Genomic DNA, 16,231 nt, shown 5'->3' with positions numbered 1-16,231 from the left:
TGGCTACACTCAGATTTTTATGCGGGTGGTAGGGATTCAAACTCAGGTCTTCAAGTTTTTGCAGCCTCTCTCTGGCCATTCCTGTCCATCTCGTTCATGCATGGCTGTGGATTTTATACAGCTTTGTGAGGGCGAATGCAGACAGAGGTATGGGGAAGGGGCAGGGTGAGTCAGGCCTAGGGGAGAGGAGAGGGCGGAGTGAGTTGGTGCAGGGTATGGAAGGGGTCTGAGAGATCTTAGCAAGAGAAGGCCTGAGGGCAGGACAAGGAGAGGGCACCTACAGGGAGCTCTTCTCACCCTCCTGCTTTCCGATTTTCTTGTTTTATTTCATGGGAAAGAGATAAATGCACGAGAGGCTGCAGAGGTGGCTCAACTGTTAACAGCACATATCGCTCTTGTGAAAGACTTGACTTTGGCTCCCAGCACCCGCATCGGGTGCCTCACAGCCACTTGTAACTCCAATGCCAGAGGATCCGAAGCCTGTGGCATCTGCCTCCTCAGGCACCTGCATTCAGGTGCACATACCCATACACAGACACCTGCATTCACCTAACGGAAACTAAGAATAAAATCTTAAAAAGGAAAAAATTAATGCACAGGGTAAAAAGTTGGAAGTCACAAATGGGAAAACAGTAACAAGCAAATTTCTATCCCTCCTCCTTGTGGTATTTCTCCCCCCCCCCCCGCCCTCCGTAGGCATATATATATATATATATATATATATATATATATATATATATATATATATATATATTTATATGTAATTTTGGAATGCTTAGTCACCAGGGAGTGGCACTATTTGAAAGGATTAGAAGGATTAAGAGGTGCGGCCTTATTGGAGGAAATGTTGTAGCCTGAAAGAAGAAAAGGGTGAAGGATCTCAGGATGGGCTTTGATGTTTCAAAAGCTCATGGCAAGGCCAGAGTCTCTCTCTCTCTCTCTCTCTCTCTCTCTCTCTCTCTCTCTCTCTCTCCCTCCCTCCCTCCCTCCCTCCCTCCCTCTCAGCCAGCAGATCAGGATGTAAGCTCTCGGCTCCTTCTCCAGTGCCATGTAGGCTGCCAGGTTCCCTGCCATGATGATAATGGACTAAACCCCTGAAACTGTAAACAAGCCTCCAGTTAGATGCTTTCTTTTATAAGAGTGGCTTTGGTCGTGGTGTCTCCTCACTGCCACAACAGTGACTAAGACACCCCTTTATGCCTCTGCAGTGTGAGGTCAGAAGACAACTTTATGGAATTGGCCTTCTCCTCCCATCTTTCATGTGGGTTTTAGGAATCGAACTCAGGTAGCCAGGCTTGTGTAGCAAGCTCTTTTACCCTCTCAAGCATCTTGTTAACCCCAAAACGTATTTTTAAATTATAACATACTTTAATTATTTTAAAATAAGCAGTACACAGGCTTCCTGGACCCTGCCTGGTTGTCTTGAGGTCCTGCTGTTGACACCTGTGTTATTAGTGGCCATTGGCTGGACCAGTTGTACCTCAGGTTCTTGATGTCTTCTTTCAAAGAATTGAAAAGGTGCACACCGATGGCAAAGTAGCAAAGGGGTTTTATTCAAATAAAAGAACAAGGTAATTGCATTCTAAGGGAGCAGTGGGCTGTAATGAGATTGTTAAAGAGCCCCAGGTTACATCGAAGGATGATTTTTATGGGTCCTGTAAAATGAATAGTTGGTTGCTAGGGGCAGGGTATTGACAAGTTGGAAGTGCATTTTAGTAGGGCATGGTGGCTCATGCCTTAAATTCCAGCACTCAAGAGGCAGAGGTCAGAGGGGCAGAGGGGAAGAGGGGCAGAGGGGCAGAGGGGCAGAGGGAGAGAGGGCAGAGGTAGAGGGGCACAGGGGCGGAGGCAGAGGGACAGAGGCAGGCAGATCTTTGAGTTTGAGACTAGGCTAGCCTGGTCTACAAATTGAGTTACAGAATAGCCAGGGCTATACAGAATGACCCTGTCTCAAAAGAAGAAGAAGAAGAAGAAGAAGAAGAAGAAGAAGAAGAAGAAGAAGAAGAAGAAGAAGAAGAAGAAGAAGAAGAAGAAGAAGAAGAAAAAGGAGGAAGACAACCATCAGCATTATTAAAGGGGTTATAGTGATGCGATGAAATAGAAATAAAAATAGAATCATGTAAAGTACTTAAAATCAAAGAAAACAGGAGAGAGGAGAAAGCTTTTTAAAAACCCTGAACAAAATTCATATGTGAACTAATAAAATGGTAATAAAATAAAATTTATTCCAACAATGCTCAGTTACTTTAAATAGGAACACCAGACTAAATAAAGCCCTCATAAGACAAGATAAAAATATTTTAAAAAAACTCTTCTACCTGCTGTCTGGAATAAGCTCACTTAAAATGTACGGACATTGTAAAGGTCACAGGAAGATACTCCCTACAAATACCAGAACATCAGTGAATCGGTAGGCTGTGTCTGCTGCAATGGCCAACTTGTCAACTTGACAAGACCTGCAATGACCTAAGAGACTCACCTGGAGGATTAACAGAAGGGAGACATTCTTCCCTCTGAGTGGGTGGCACCTTCTGGTGGTGCAAATACAGAAAGGTCCAGGCAAAAGCAGTGCCATCTGTTTTCCTGCCTTGCATCTTGCTGGGTACTTCTCTCTGTTGTCACTGTGGCTACCATCCTCCACTGTATTGAGCTTCTTCAGCTTTTCAACATGGACCAAAGACCAGACACTCTACAAGAACCTTCTGGGCCTTCACTGACTGTCTGGAGCTGCTGAGGCCTCCAGCTTCGTGTACTGAGGTTCTCAGTCTTCTGAGCATTCAGACGGCCATCACTGAACTACCCAGCTTGCATTGTGTAAATCAATCTAATAAATCTCCTTTTATAATAGTGTCTTAGTCACTCTTCTATTGCTGTGAAGAAGCACCATGACCAAAGCAACTCTTATAAAATAAAGCATTTAGTTGGGGGCTTGCTTACAGTTTCAGAGGTTAATCCATTGTCGTTACAGTGGGGAGCTTGGTGGAATGCAGACAGACATGGTGCTGGAGAAGTAGCTGAGAGTTCTACCGCCTGATCTACAGGGAGAGAGAGAGAGAGAGAGAGAGAGAGAGAGAGAGAGAGAGAGATTGGACATGAATGGCATGGGCTTTTGAAACCTCAAAGCCCACTCCCAGTGACACATACCCTCCAACAAAGCCACATCTTCTAATCCTTCTAATCCTTTCAAACAGTTCTGCTCCTGACGACTAAGAATTCAAATAGATGAGCCTTTGAAGGGGGTCAATTCCTATTCAAACCACCACAATAGACATACATTTGATGGGTTATGTGCCTCTAAAGGACCCTGCCTAATATGTGTGCCTTTTTACAGTTGTTCTATAAAAGAGAACTGTGTAAAGAAGGGAGGAATAACCCTTTACTCAGCATTTAGTCATCCAGTTGGCCTCAAAGGCACTAGTCCCCTATGTTTGTGGGGTCATCCCAGCCTGTTGGGGGCCTTGGAATGCTTTTGTTGCTGGGATATATCCTAGCACATCTGTGACTCACCTTAGCTATCTGCCATGTTCTTGGCTTTCTGGACTAGGATGTTGTTGGGAGATATTTGATCACACTATAAACCCCGAGTTTGCATTTGTGTTAATTAAATAAAATTAACCTTGGGTTAAGAGGCTGAGTTAGCAACTGCTTAACAGAAAGTAATCATAGAGCATCAGTGGGCTTCTGGAAGAGACAGACACACCAGAAGAAGTAGGGAGGGATTTGGAGTGGTGAGGAGGCCTTTTGTGTGTGTGTGTGTGTGTTTGTCGGAGTGGAAGGACATTCTCTTTGGGGGATGCCAGCAAGGAGAGAAGGTGCCACCCAACCTCTCTGAGCTAGCATATCACCCCACCCAGCCTTTGAATCTCAAGTTTTATTTATAAACAGAATGCTAGAGATTTAGTTAAAACTACCTTTAGTGGCAGAGGCAGAGCCAGTGCCTATGGAAAGAGAATTCCTGCCAGGCTGTGGCCTGAGTGACTGGGACACTGCCAAAGAAGCAGGCTGGTAACTGCGGGAGTCACGGTTGCTGGCTGAAATAGCTGTATATTAAGGCACAGCCACTGTGCCAAAGTTAAAGTCCCAGGGGGCCTTTTCATATCAAAGACTGTATATCACAGCTCCTTTAAGAGTGACCTAGAAACTCTTCCGTGAACAGATTCCAGAGGGTGTGAGCCCAGTAGTTACCCTGAGCTTTAGGGCCCAGAAGAAAGGACGCAGACAAGTAAAGTCCCTTCCTGAGCTCAAAGACCCCCAGACACAGAGGAACAACCAGCCTCTGCAGAGGGAGGGTAGAAGAAAGTAGGTTCCACCCTCAAGTGTCCACTGGAGACAGCTGATGAAAGCTTGGAGAGCCCAGGGGCAAAGGAAGATGGGAGGGGATATGAGGGGCCGAGAGGATGGCTCAGTTTGTAGAGCTCTTGACTTACAAGCACAAGGTCCTGGGTTCAGTCTCCAGAACCCATGTAAAACTTCCAGGCATGGTATGTGGTTATAATCCCACTGCAGAAGAGGCAGAGAGAGACAGATCTCTGGGGCTCACTGGTTGGTGATCTCTGGGCCAATGAAAGACTCTGTCTCAAAGAAAATAGAGTATTCCCAAGGAGGACACCTGTGGTTGTTTTCCCCCCTCCCCCCCTGGAGGCCAGAAGTTGTCAGGTGCTTTTGTCAACCATTATAATCTTTTGGTGTAGGGTCTCTCACTGGGTCTGGAGTTCACCAATTCAGCAAGACTGGGTGACCAGCAAGCATGAGATCTGTCTCTGGCTCCCAAGTGCTGGAATCACAGACTCAAGCTGCCACACTCAGCTTTCTGGTTTACTTTGTTTGTTTGTTTGAATTTGGGTCTTAACTCATATTTTCATGTTTGCCCAACAAACACTTTACTAACTGACCATCTTCCCAGTCCTGGGAGTTTGTTTGTTTGTTTATTTATTTATTTATACATTTGCCTAATTACCCATGCTTTCTAGAAGAAATATTCATTTCTCATGGTTTCCATGTGCTTCTTGGACAAATTCTGGGTAGTTGTATTCTCACAGGTTGTAGCATCAAAATACCCCAGACTGGGCACCTTCAACAACAGGAATTTACGGGTCTTCTGTTCTGAGAGCTGGAGTCCAAGGTCAAGTATCAGTAGGTTGGGTTCCCCTGAGGCCTCTTCCCTTGGCTTGCAGATGGCCCTCTGGTTGCTGCCCTCACAGACCCTTGCTCATGTGTATGTTCCTTTGTATGCCTCCTTAGCCAGTCACATCTTTGCAGAAGGAAGAAAACAGAGGCATCTATGCCGCTTAGATGTGAAAAATAACGAGTGAGATGGAGGTTCTCATTGTTAGAATGAGAATCTAAAACCACAAAATTATTATTAGTTCAAGAAGGAGGCAGGAAGAAAAAGGGAAGCATTTTTCCTAAGGCCCAGGAACATTTACACTGTTTCTATCCAGAAGAAAGGAATTATGGCAAGAATGCTGGGGTGATAGTTAGGAGGCTGATCATAGGCTGAGGGTGAGCCAACTCAACATCCAAAGACAAGCAGGGGTGCTAATTTGGAGCGAGTTGGTACTGTGTTCTGACACATGTATTTCCCTCGGTCAGGTCTGAAGAATGTGAGCTCCAGGCCAAGGGACATCAATGTAAATTCAGTAACAACTGCCATGCCAATCAACTCCCTTGTTCACTGTAGAATATGCCAGGGGCCAGGGGACCAGTGTTGGAGTTCAGCCCCAACCTATCAAAGGGTCCCTTGAAGGGGGGGAGTGAGGAATTGGGAAATGCTAGATAGGAAATATAGAAGTAGATAAAGAAAAAAATGATAGAGACACAGGATAGCCTGGGGAGGGCCCTGAGTCAATACCCAGCAGCCTTGAGTTTATTTCTAACTCGAGCAAGGGGAAAGGCAAAAGAACGCCCCCTTTCAAGATCAAAGCACAACATACAACCAAGTGTAGACCCTTCAAAACACCTTTATGCCCCACAGCAAAGCATCTTGCGATTAGGCCTTGAAGTATAAGACACCTGGTAACCATGCCTTTGCATCCTATCATGCAGCCTTGGAGAGCAACATAAACTCCAACTCTCTGACCTTGAGTCAAACCACAAGTTGGAATCTTTGTGGGCACCCACAGGCTCCCACAAGAACACCCAACCAGTTGGTTGGATCTTCCCAACCAACCCACCACACTGATTACAGGCTGAGACAGCTCACTACCAAGCAGGCTGAGAGAAGTTCCATCAAACTGGGTCCTAATGTGGAGCCTGCAGTGAGCAGCCAGGGAAGAGCAGACATGGCCTATAAGCTATGAGAGACTAACACACAGCAGGCAAGTCCAGCTACAGACACCATGAGGTTCAGGCACATGACTGTCAACCGTAGAGGAATACAAGAACACCAGGCTAATCAGGGAGTTGTGGAAAAGGCAAAGGAATACAGAATCTTGCAGGACAGGAACATGCCCGGTCTCTCCCCTAGTCTTCAAAGAATGCAAGGTGAAACCAGTGGCCATGTCCCACATAGCTGTCATCTCCTGGCCAGACTCACAGTGGCCCCACCTTAAGGGCACGACAAATGAGCGAGTTGAGTATAATTTATCTGAGTTACTTAATGCTTTTCCCTTGTAAAAAGGAACTCAGAGCTGGGGTTATGTCCTGGTCAGCGAAGCGCAAATCTGCTGTGTAAATACGAGGACCTGAGTTCAATGCCCCAGAACTCATGAGGAAAAGTCAGGCCTAGGAGTATCCTTGTAATCCCAACACTGGAGGGAAGAGATGGGAGGGTCCCTGAAGCTCAGCCAAATCATACATCTGACACTGACCCCTGTCCACACACATACCAAAGGAGCTCATCTTCCCATCTTCCTTGGATAGCTCTGGGCGGCACCACATGATCTGGATCACATCCCCAGCCACCAAACAAGCATATCACCTGAATGTCCGAACCCTGTCGATAGTAACCCCTCTTTAAACTTCTACTTCACCACGTTGCTTCTTCATATCAAGAACTTGAATATTTCACAATGGCATTCAAGGCCTCTGATGCAAGGCTAACCCACAGGCTCCGTCATGTTCTGAGTGTCTCCACCTGGACTCAATGCCTTCATTTATAGTCTGCTCCCGTGGCCTGTTTTATAACCATCCTGACAGGAATGAGGATATTCTAAAGGGACCCTTGTGCCCTCCCTTTGGCTATTTGACTATTTAAACAATGAACACCAAGACATTGGAATCCCTTGACCAGGAATTCCATGATGGCAGAAGGAGAAGGCTGAAGCCCAGTGACAGCCAGAGGAGGAACTTGTCCTCTGGGAAAGAGATTTGACAAAGATCTGACAACTTGATAGACAGGCAACTCTGCAGCAAAGACTGAAGCCCAGAAAGCAATGGATCAGTAGTGGGCGGGACCACACTTTGACCAGGACTGCTTAGCTACCTCTTGCTCTCTACTAAAACCTAGACCTAGAACTCCTGACGATGGGGGGCGGGGGTGTGTGTCACTGTACATCTTTTTGTCTCTTACCAGTGTGGTCATATTCAATGCACTCCTGTCCTGTTTTCTACTCTTATTGCTTATTTAATTGGCTTGTTAGGGCAGCCAAAGCACAGGCCCTGACCCTAAGAACTCTGGGAACAGTCTCACAAGGCATTCTAGCTCCCACAGTCCAAGGCATTGCGTCCTGACAAGCTCTCTGCTCCACCAGTATTCTTGTTCTCTCTCTGTCTTTCTGTCTGTTTCTCTCCTCTCTCTCTCTCTCTCTCTCTCTCTCTCTCTCTCTCTCTCTCTCTCTCCACTCTCCTCCCTTCTCAGCACCTCTGCTTCGAGACTTTCTCATGCTGTGCCTTAGACCCTTGGGTGAAGTCTCTGACAAGACTTTTTGCCTCCAACAAAACATTTCAAGCCTGTTGTTCATTGTTCTGGGGCCACTGAGTCAAGCTCTAGCCAGCCTCAGCTGATCTGAATGCTCAGGTCTGAGCCAGCTGCCCCAGGATACCTGAGTCAGGAGTCAGCTTCACCTGAGCCTCCCAGGCAGGCATTAGCAGAGGAACCCAGATGAACTGATGGGCACTTGATTTAGCAGAGTCCTCCTTGAGAGCCTCTTTGGTGTGATTAACAAGCTTCATGTGGTTTTTGTATTTTTTTAAAAACTGGTTGAAAAAAATAAAACAGATTATTTCATGACATGTGAAGTTAGAAAACTTGGAATTTGGTGCCCTACAATAAATCTTGATCAGAATACAGATGCAGCCGTTCATTGAGAATATGTATGAATTCTTTCTTGTTATAACAGCCACTTGCAAAAAGAGGCCGTATGGCCTGGAAAAATGAAAATATTTACTCTCTGGCACTTCACAGAAAAAGCTGGCTGATCCTGACACAGAGGTAAAATCAAAACCCTGTATGCTAAATAGGATGACGAAGATACAGCTAGACAAGCTGCCAATACTCTGCCTGGCTAAGAGAAATGTCCAGCGATGGCCTCTGAGAGAAGCTCATTCTGCTGTGGCCCCTAGCTCAACTTGCTTTCTCTTGAACACTATCCTCCCTCAACCCACCCCTCATGTGGGCCTGTCTCTTCCCATTTACACTACATGTCCTGTCCTAAACTTTTCTGGTTCCCTACGTCAATCCCAACTCCAGCTTCAGTGCCAATGGCACTTTGTTTTTAGCTGTTCATAGCTCGTCACATCACGCTACACAAGATTGTTATATATTGTCACATGCACATATCCACACTGTAAAGTGCCCCTCAACTACCCACAAACAGGACCAAGCTGAAATGGTACACAGAACATGGATGTTGGATGTCTTGATAGGTAGGTAGATGGAAGGATGGATGGATGGATAGATGGATGGATGGATGGATGGATGGATGGATGGGATGGATGGATGGATGGATGGATGGATATGTGAATGAATGGGTAGATGATGGACAGGTGGGTGGACAGATGAACTGGTGGATGAAGAGATGAATAGATGAATAGATGTATAAGTAGATGGCTGGCTGGATAGATGTGTAAGTAGATTGATGGATGGGCAGATGATAAATGAATAGTAATAGAGAAATAAAAGCTGAATGTTCTGAATACACTCATGAGAAGCATAACTAGAGGAATCTGGTAAAATACCCAGAGATAATTTATGGCATTTTTCTCATACATCCTTTTCTCTCTTTACTAATGTGGGAAGTGACTTCTTTGTTTTATGGATGTAACACAGATCTTAAAAGGTCTTATTAAATAAAAAACCTGGAGCCAGATATTGGGGTTAAAACCTGAGAGATCAGAGGAATAGGAAAATCCACAAGCCAACCTCACCTTACTGACCTTCAGCTTCCAAAGAGACCTACTTCCTGTATACCCATGGCTGTATGCCTTTCTGTTTGGCTATCTCATTTGCTCTCTCTGTTCAGCTACATCACTTCTTCTTCCTGCCCAGCTCTGTCATTTCCTGTTTGTCTGTACAGACCTCCAGACCTTTATGGTTAACTAGTGTCGGAATTTAAGGCATGTGCCACCATGCTTGGCTCTGTTCCCAGTGTGGCCTTGAACTCACAAAGATACAGACAGATCCCTGCCTCCCAAATGACAGGATTAAAGGCGTGTGCTACCATTGCCTGACTTCTATGTTTCCTATAGTGGCTGGCTTTCCCCTCTGATCCTCAGATAAACGTTATTGGGGGACACAGATAAAAATATCACCACACATGGATGCCCCAAGCTTCTCTAAGTGGACACCTCTAACTCCTGCCATTTTCTGCTTGATAGAGGATGAGAGCTGAATAATGGGGACGACTCAGCATTAGGGTGACAGGGAAGATGTAGGAAATAATTCATATCATAGTTTCCTGCCCTGCTCTATAGAATACCTTGACCTACCTGAGCGTGGCACATCTGATTAATAAAGAATGGCTAGCGATATTCGTTGCCGTAGAAACCATTACAGAATGGAAAGGGTTGGTACCAGGGGAGGAAAAGAGAGCACCTGTGGATGCTGGACAGGTACATCACATTAAGAAACAAAACCACGTAGTTTGCTGAACCTAACTATTCCTGAAGCCTTAAGCAGGGCCAACGTTCTGATCTTCCCCACACAGTGAGTTTGGTATGAGAGCTGAGAAGATGATGAACCTTTGAATTAGAGGATGGCAAGAATTTAAGATACTGTCCTATGAAAACTGTGGTTGCTGTGACCCATGTGGCTTGGGTCCTGGAACCCTGGCTAGGGACAGTGAAGACATGAAGAAAGGACAGATGCAGTGTCTGTGAAGCTGGGATCAGGTGGGATTTTGATGCAGCCCGTTTATTAGGTACAGCTCAGGGGAGGGGTTAGCTGGTCTTGATAGGAGGTCTCCGTGGGCTGTAAACATCTGGGAGGAAGAACCTGCCGTTGTTTGTACACTCTGACCAATCCTTCCCAAACACGAAGAAAAGCTTCTAAATGTCTCTTGAGCCTGAGCATTATGGGTGACAGCTTTGCCAGTTGACCCATGAATCTGAGGACTTGGGCATCCTGGACATGGCTGTGCCCATGTCAAAATGTTCATTTATTCAGGACTTCACTCACTCAGGGCTTCCTCCACTCCCTATACCTGGTAGGAATACTATGGCCCCTTCTTGTATTGGATGCCTTCCCTGTGTCTAGTGCTGAGCAGGAACTGACTCTCCCTTAAAGGCATCCCTGTAAGGGAGCTATGCTGGTCTCTATCTCACACAGGTTTGGGAGCCCAGGTCAGAGAAATGTCCCAGCCCCCTGATGCTCCTTCAGCCAAGAAACTCATCAGCTAACTTCCGACTGAAGAGGGTGGTGCAGCCTCTGCTTGCCACCTGAGATCAGTGCCTTGAGCAGCCAAGGAGAAAGAAGAGTTTCCCATGAGCACTGAAGCATGACCCACTATGTGAGCCCTTGTTTCCCCATGCAGGAAACACAGTGCATGCTGGACGAGGCTGCAGCTCCAGAAAATGGAGACATGGCCACCTCTCTGCTGAGACCACTAATCAAACCGAGGGTTCTTCTTGAGGAAGCCCCTAGGCAGGGAGTTGGCAGTGAATGAATAATTTCGGCCACTTGAACTTCTCATCCGTCACAGAATGCAGCAGGCAAGCCTTGGTGGTGAGGAGGGTTCACCACCCAGGTGTCTCCTGGCCTGACATGTGACCACTGACCTTGGCCAGCCTGAAGGATTGTAGACTCTGGGAGAGATCTGCTGGCGGGCCTCCTGGAATACCTGCCCTGCCCCACAGCCTCTGAGGCTGTGGCTCTGAACTGGTTTTACTTGACCCTGCTTCCCTGAGAATTTGCATATCATAAAACTTATCCTTCCGGAGTGAACAAGGCTTTCTACCCTACTCCGAGTTGGGCAGGTGCTCATGGAGGCCAGAAGAGGGTCTCTGGCTCACTGCAGGTGCCCGTGAGCTGCCCGATGTGGGTGCTGGGGGCCAAACTTAGGTCCTCTACAAGAGCAGCAAGTGCTCTTAACTGCAAGTCATCTCTCCATGCCCCTAAGTTTATTTTCTTAATTAGCATAGAAAATTGCACATATTTCTGGGGTGCCATGTGATGTTGACATGGGTACACATGCTGTATAATGTTCAAAGCTGGGTAATCATATTCACCTTCACAGACCCATTTCTATGTGATGATCTACCCAATTTTAGAACATTTTCACCTAAAAAGAAATCCCATCCCTTTACCCCAGCTCTTGGCAGTCACCACTCGATTTTTGTGTCCCTGTGGATTTGCTTATTTTGGACATTTTATGTCAATGGAATTTCACAGCCAATGGCCCTTTATGAGCATTTCACTTCAGGCAGCTTGAGCTTTCAGGATTCATGGATGTTGCACTGATCAATGTTTCATTCTTTTGTAGGGTTGCATAATATTCCATTATATGGATATGCCATACATCAAAAGGGACTCTGGCCAGCCTGAGCATGGCCAGCATGGCTCTGGTAGGCCCTGCCCTTTCCCCCAATTCCCTCTGCTTTGCTAAAGCAGTTAGATTACATTCCTGAAGCTAGCCACCAAGGTCTAGTCCCTTATTTAGCCACCTCCTCCTCCTGAGGCTGACTACCAAGGTCCAGCTATCAAGGTCCAGTTAGGACTCAAAATCCAGCTTTGGCTCACCTAATTAACACAGCCAATCAAACACACCGCCACATCCCAGCCCATGCTAACACAGACCTCCCATTTTTCTCCTCTTAAAATTACACCTGCAAGGTCATTTGTTGCTGTTTTTTCTCCCTGAGTCAGAAAACAGCCACTTTAACTTTTCTTCCCCACTTAATAAAGGATCGCTCTGTGAAAACAGGTGTTTGGGTGTTGTGCCTCATCCGGGGTCCTGGAGGGAGCCCTTGCTGGATGGGGGTCTTCCTCATTGGGCAGTACTAAGAGTATATGGCCTGTGGAAGTGGAGATTCCATCTGTGCAGCTGTGGAGACCTCATCATCCACGCTGGGGCAAACCGTTCTAATGGAAGAGCTGCTATGGAGTCACCTACGATCCGGTAACGTAAGCCCAATACACTCACTGGTTCCCCAAGTTGGACTGCGGTGGAATTGTATTTTGCCTGTCCCTGAGCCCTGTCTGGGGAGTAGATGTTTACACCTCCCAGGAAAAGTTCACACAGCGGCCTTGTCTGGCCCAGTGCTATGCTGGAGCTAACATCACAGCAAATGAGTTGTAGATAGTTCTTGATTTAAGGAGGCGCTGGCCATGGAAGACATTCTCCTCCTTTGTCCCCAAACAGAATGATAAGCAGAGAGGAAAGGAACTCCGGAGGAGAGTCCAGAGATTCCAGAAGGGCCAAGTTCTCCTCGAGGGGAGGAGTTTGAGAGGATTGTCCTTTTGGGTCAGAGATTGTAGAAGAATCCCCAACACCATGGGTGGGCAGCATGGCAGGGGTATTAGATTTATTAAAAGACTTCTTGATATCATGCCCAGTGGGGGTTCTGAAGAGAATCAGGCCCTCGAAACAGGTTTCTTAGGGGTTTCAGAGAGTTGAGGAAGGTCCCACGCCATCCATATCAGCAGGGGAAGGGGAAATATTTGGCCCTTTACCTAGTTTATATCCATCATATGGGATGTGCTACCTGAAGCCTCTGATTGCTTGGGGTCCGGGTGTTGAGGGGAGCTTGGTAAACTTCCACTGAGGAAAATGAGGATCACAGAGTCATATGAGGGTGCTTGTCAGTTTTCTAGTCTGGGTACCTAGGATGCCTGTTAGACTCTTTTAAGAGAAAAAAGATTGTAGACTCACAGACAGGCTCTCGGTGGGGTGCCTGTCATTTCCCTGTAGCAGAGAGAATTACGAAGTCAGCCATGAGGGCAGGGAGATAGCTGCAGGTGGGTGCGACATGAGCAGTACCTGGCATGGATCTAACACACAGGAGGTCCCAGGAAGACTCCTGAAGGGTAAGCACAAGAGCTTTGAATTTAGGCACAAGGAGGGCTGCTTGGAGGCAGTGCACAGGTGGATAAGAATGGCAAGGTGAAGTCAGGGCAGAGCAGAAGAGCAGAAATGGGCAGTGGCCCCCCTCCCCCCCAATTTCAGCAAAGACATCTCCTTCCTGACTTCTTGAAGTTGAGGTGCCTGAACATTTCCTTAAACTCACACAGCATTGGAAGAGCTGACTGACTCTCACACCCTATGGGGTTACAAATGAAGTCTATTCAGTACTACCCAAAAGATATCCCAGCTTATAAAGACTTTTTTTTTTGTTTTTGTTTTTTTTTTTGTTTTTTTGTTTTTTTCGAGACAGGGTTTCTCTGTGTAGCTTTGCGCCTTTCCTGGAGCTCACTTGGTAGTCCAGGCTGGCCTCGAACTCACAGAGATCCGCCTGCCTCTGCCTCCCAAGTGCTGGGATTAAAGGCGTGCGCCACCAGGGCTGGAGAGATGGCTCAGCCGTTAAAGGCTAGGCTCACAACCAAAAATATAAGACTTTTAACAGTGAGATCTATTTGTCCCCCACTAGCTTAGGAAACGGGAAATGCTGCCTGTTATGTAACAGTTTCCTCCCACACGGAACCATTCCATCCTGCAGGGAAGGTCCTCAAGCCAGAAGGTAAACAACTCAAAACAGCTGCAGGAAGTCCCTGAAATTGACCAGACTCACGAGGCCCCTCTTTCCCAAGAGTAAATAATAAGACGGCTGAGAGTGACTCCCAGATAAGCCAAGTTGCAAAAAAGAGTCTGAGACCAGACCTGCCTGGAAGAGGAGCAGAAACCAGCTGAGCTGCTGGGAAGGGGTGCAGACCAGCTGAGGGAGGGCACAGCTAAACTCCCCAAGATGACAGCCGCTTGTCTCAGAGGACAGTTACACATGGCAGCTTGTCCCAAATAACATGCTCTAACTCAGAAGTGGTTTTCTGAACTTTTTTAAAGTTACCAAACAAAAAAGTCACGAGCCAGGCATTTTCCAAATATGTCGATGGGAACACCAGGCAGACGGGTTTCAGTCAAGCAGGAAATCTCCATTATTAACCTCAGATGCTATCTGATGGCATCTTAGCTCTGGGTTGGTGGAAGCTAATGGTCTGCTAAGACTACACACTGAAGGTTTTGCCTCATAGTCACAATGACAATAAGTCAGACTCAGAGATGCTCAGTTGATGGCTATGAAAGGGATGATACATGATAGCTCAAGGTAGTTTGTCCCCTGATCAACCACACACCAGATTAACAAAACTTTAATCAATCAGTCATCAAGAGAGAGTCTTCAATATACATATGTTTCCTCCTACCACAGGAACTTCAGTTGATAATCTCCTCATTAGACAAGAACCATTGTGTGTGTGTGTGCGCGCATGCAAAAATCAGTGTTATTTTGTGTCCCCCAGTACTGAGAAGGCTCATCCCTGGGATGTGAGAGATGAAGCAGAGTGGGCAGAGCAATCTTCCAGAAGAAGAAAAGGCTGGTTACCTCATCAAGGAAGAAGTCCTGGGGTGTGATGGTTAGAATAGGAATGACCCCCACAGACTCATGTATGTGAACACTTGGCCCATAGGTAGGGAGTGGCACTATTAGGAGGTGTGGCTTTGTTAGGAGCAGATGTGGCCTTGTTGGAGGAAATGTGTCACTGTAGGGTTGGGCTTTGAGTTCTATGCTCAAGCTATACCCACTGGGACACACAGTTTCTCCTTCGGCTGCCTGTGGATCAAGATGTTAACACTCTCAGCACCTTCTCCAGCACCATGTCTGCCAGCATGCTGCCATGCTTCTTGCCATGATGATAATGGACTAAGCCTCCGAAACTGTAAGCAAGCTCCAATTAAATGTCTTCCTTTATAAGAGTTGCCGTGGTCATGGTGTCTCTTCACAGCAATAAAAACCCTAATTGAGACAGTGTGCTGTATCAATATTCCTACCCATTATGATCTAGGTATGTTTTTTTCCCCCTTTCTCTGCCCTCTGGGTCTGACATATAATAGAAAAATACCTAAAGTCAAAATAGAAAGGAGGACAGAATGGCCTAAGGAAGTAGAAGTAGGAAATGATGGAGAAGGCTCCTAAAGAACCCAGCCCCTCGGGATAGACGCTCCCACTCTTTAACCAGAAGCCAGGCTGACTGTGTCTTTCCTCCCGGGTTGATAGCTATTTGTACGCTAGGGAGTATTTTATATGGTATTTGGAGTATTTGGAAGAATTATCTCTTAATTCTAGTTTTTCCTCTGACTACTTTTATTCCATTACTGTAAACTCACATTGAGTGACTGGTTCTAACTCTAAGAAAGACTGATCTTCTGTAGCTAAATTATTGTGACTCTTATTTGTGGAAAGCAACTTGATTTTATTATTATTATTATTATTATCATCATCATCTCAGTGTTGAACCAGATTCCAGTTTGAGCAAGTAAACGGAAGGTGGTATTTCAGAAGAAACAAGACAGCAATATAGAATCATTTTTAAATTCTTTTCTAACAAAATTGTCCTGTCTTAGTTAAGGTTTCTATTGCTGTGAAGAGACACCAGGACCATGGCAACTCTTATAAGGAAAATATTTTAGTGGAGTGACTCACTTATAATTCAGAGGTTCAGCCCATTATCACCATGATGAGGAGCATGGCAGCATGCAGGCAGGCATGGTACTGTAGCTCAGAGTCCTACATCTTGCAGGCAACAGGAAGTCGACTGAGGCATTGGGTGGTATCTGAACATAAGAAACCTCAGAACCTGCCCTCATAATGACACACTTCCTCCAAAAAGGTCATAACCACTCCAACAAAGCCATATCTCCTAATA

Source organism: Peromyscus leucopus, chromosome 16_21 (assembly GCF_004664715.2).
Source record: "Peromyscus leucopus breed LL Stock chromosome 16_21, UCI_PerLeu_2.1, whole genome shotgun sequence".
NCBI lineage: Eukaryota > Metazoa > Chordata > Mammalia > Rodentia > Cricetidae > Peromyscus > Peromyscus leucopus.
Note: the sequence above shows the minus strand (reverse complement) of the source record.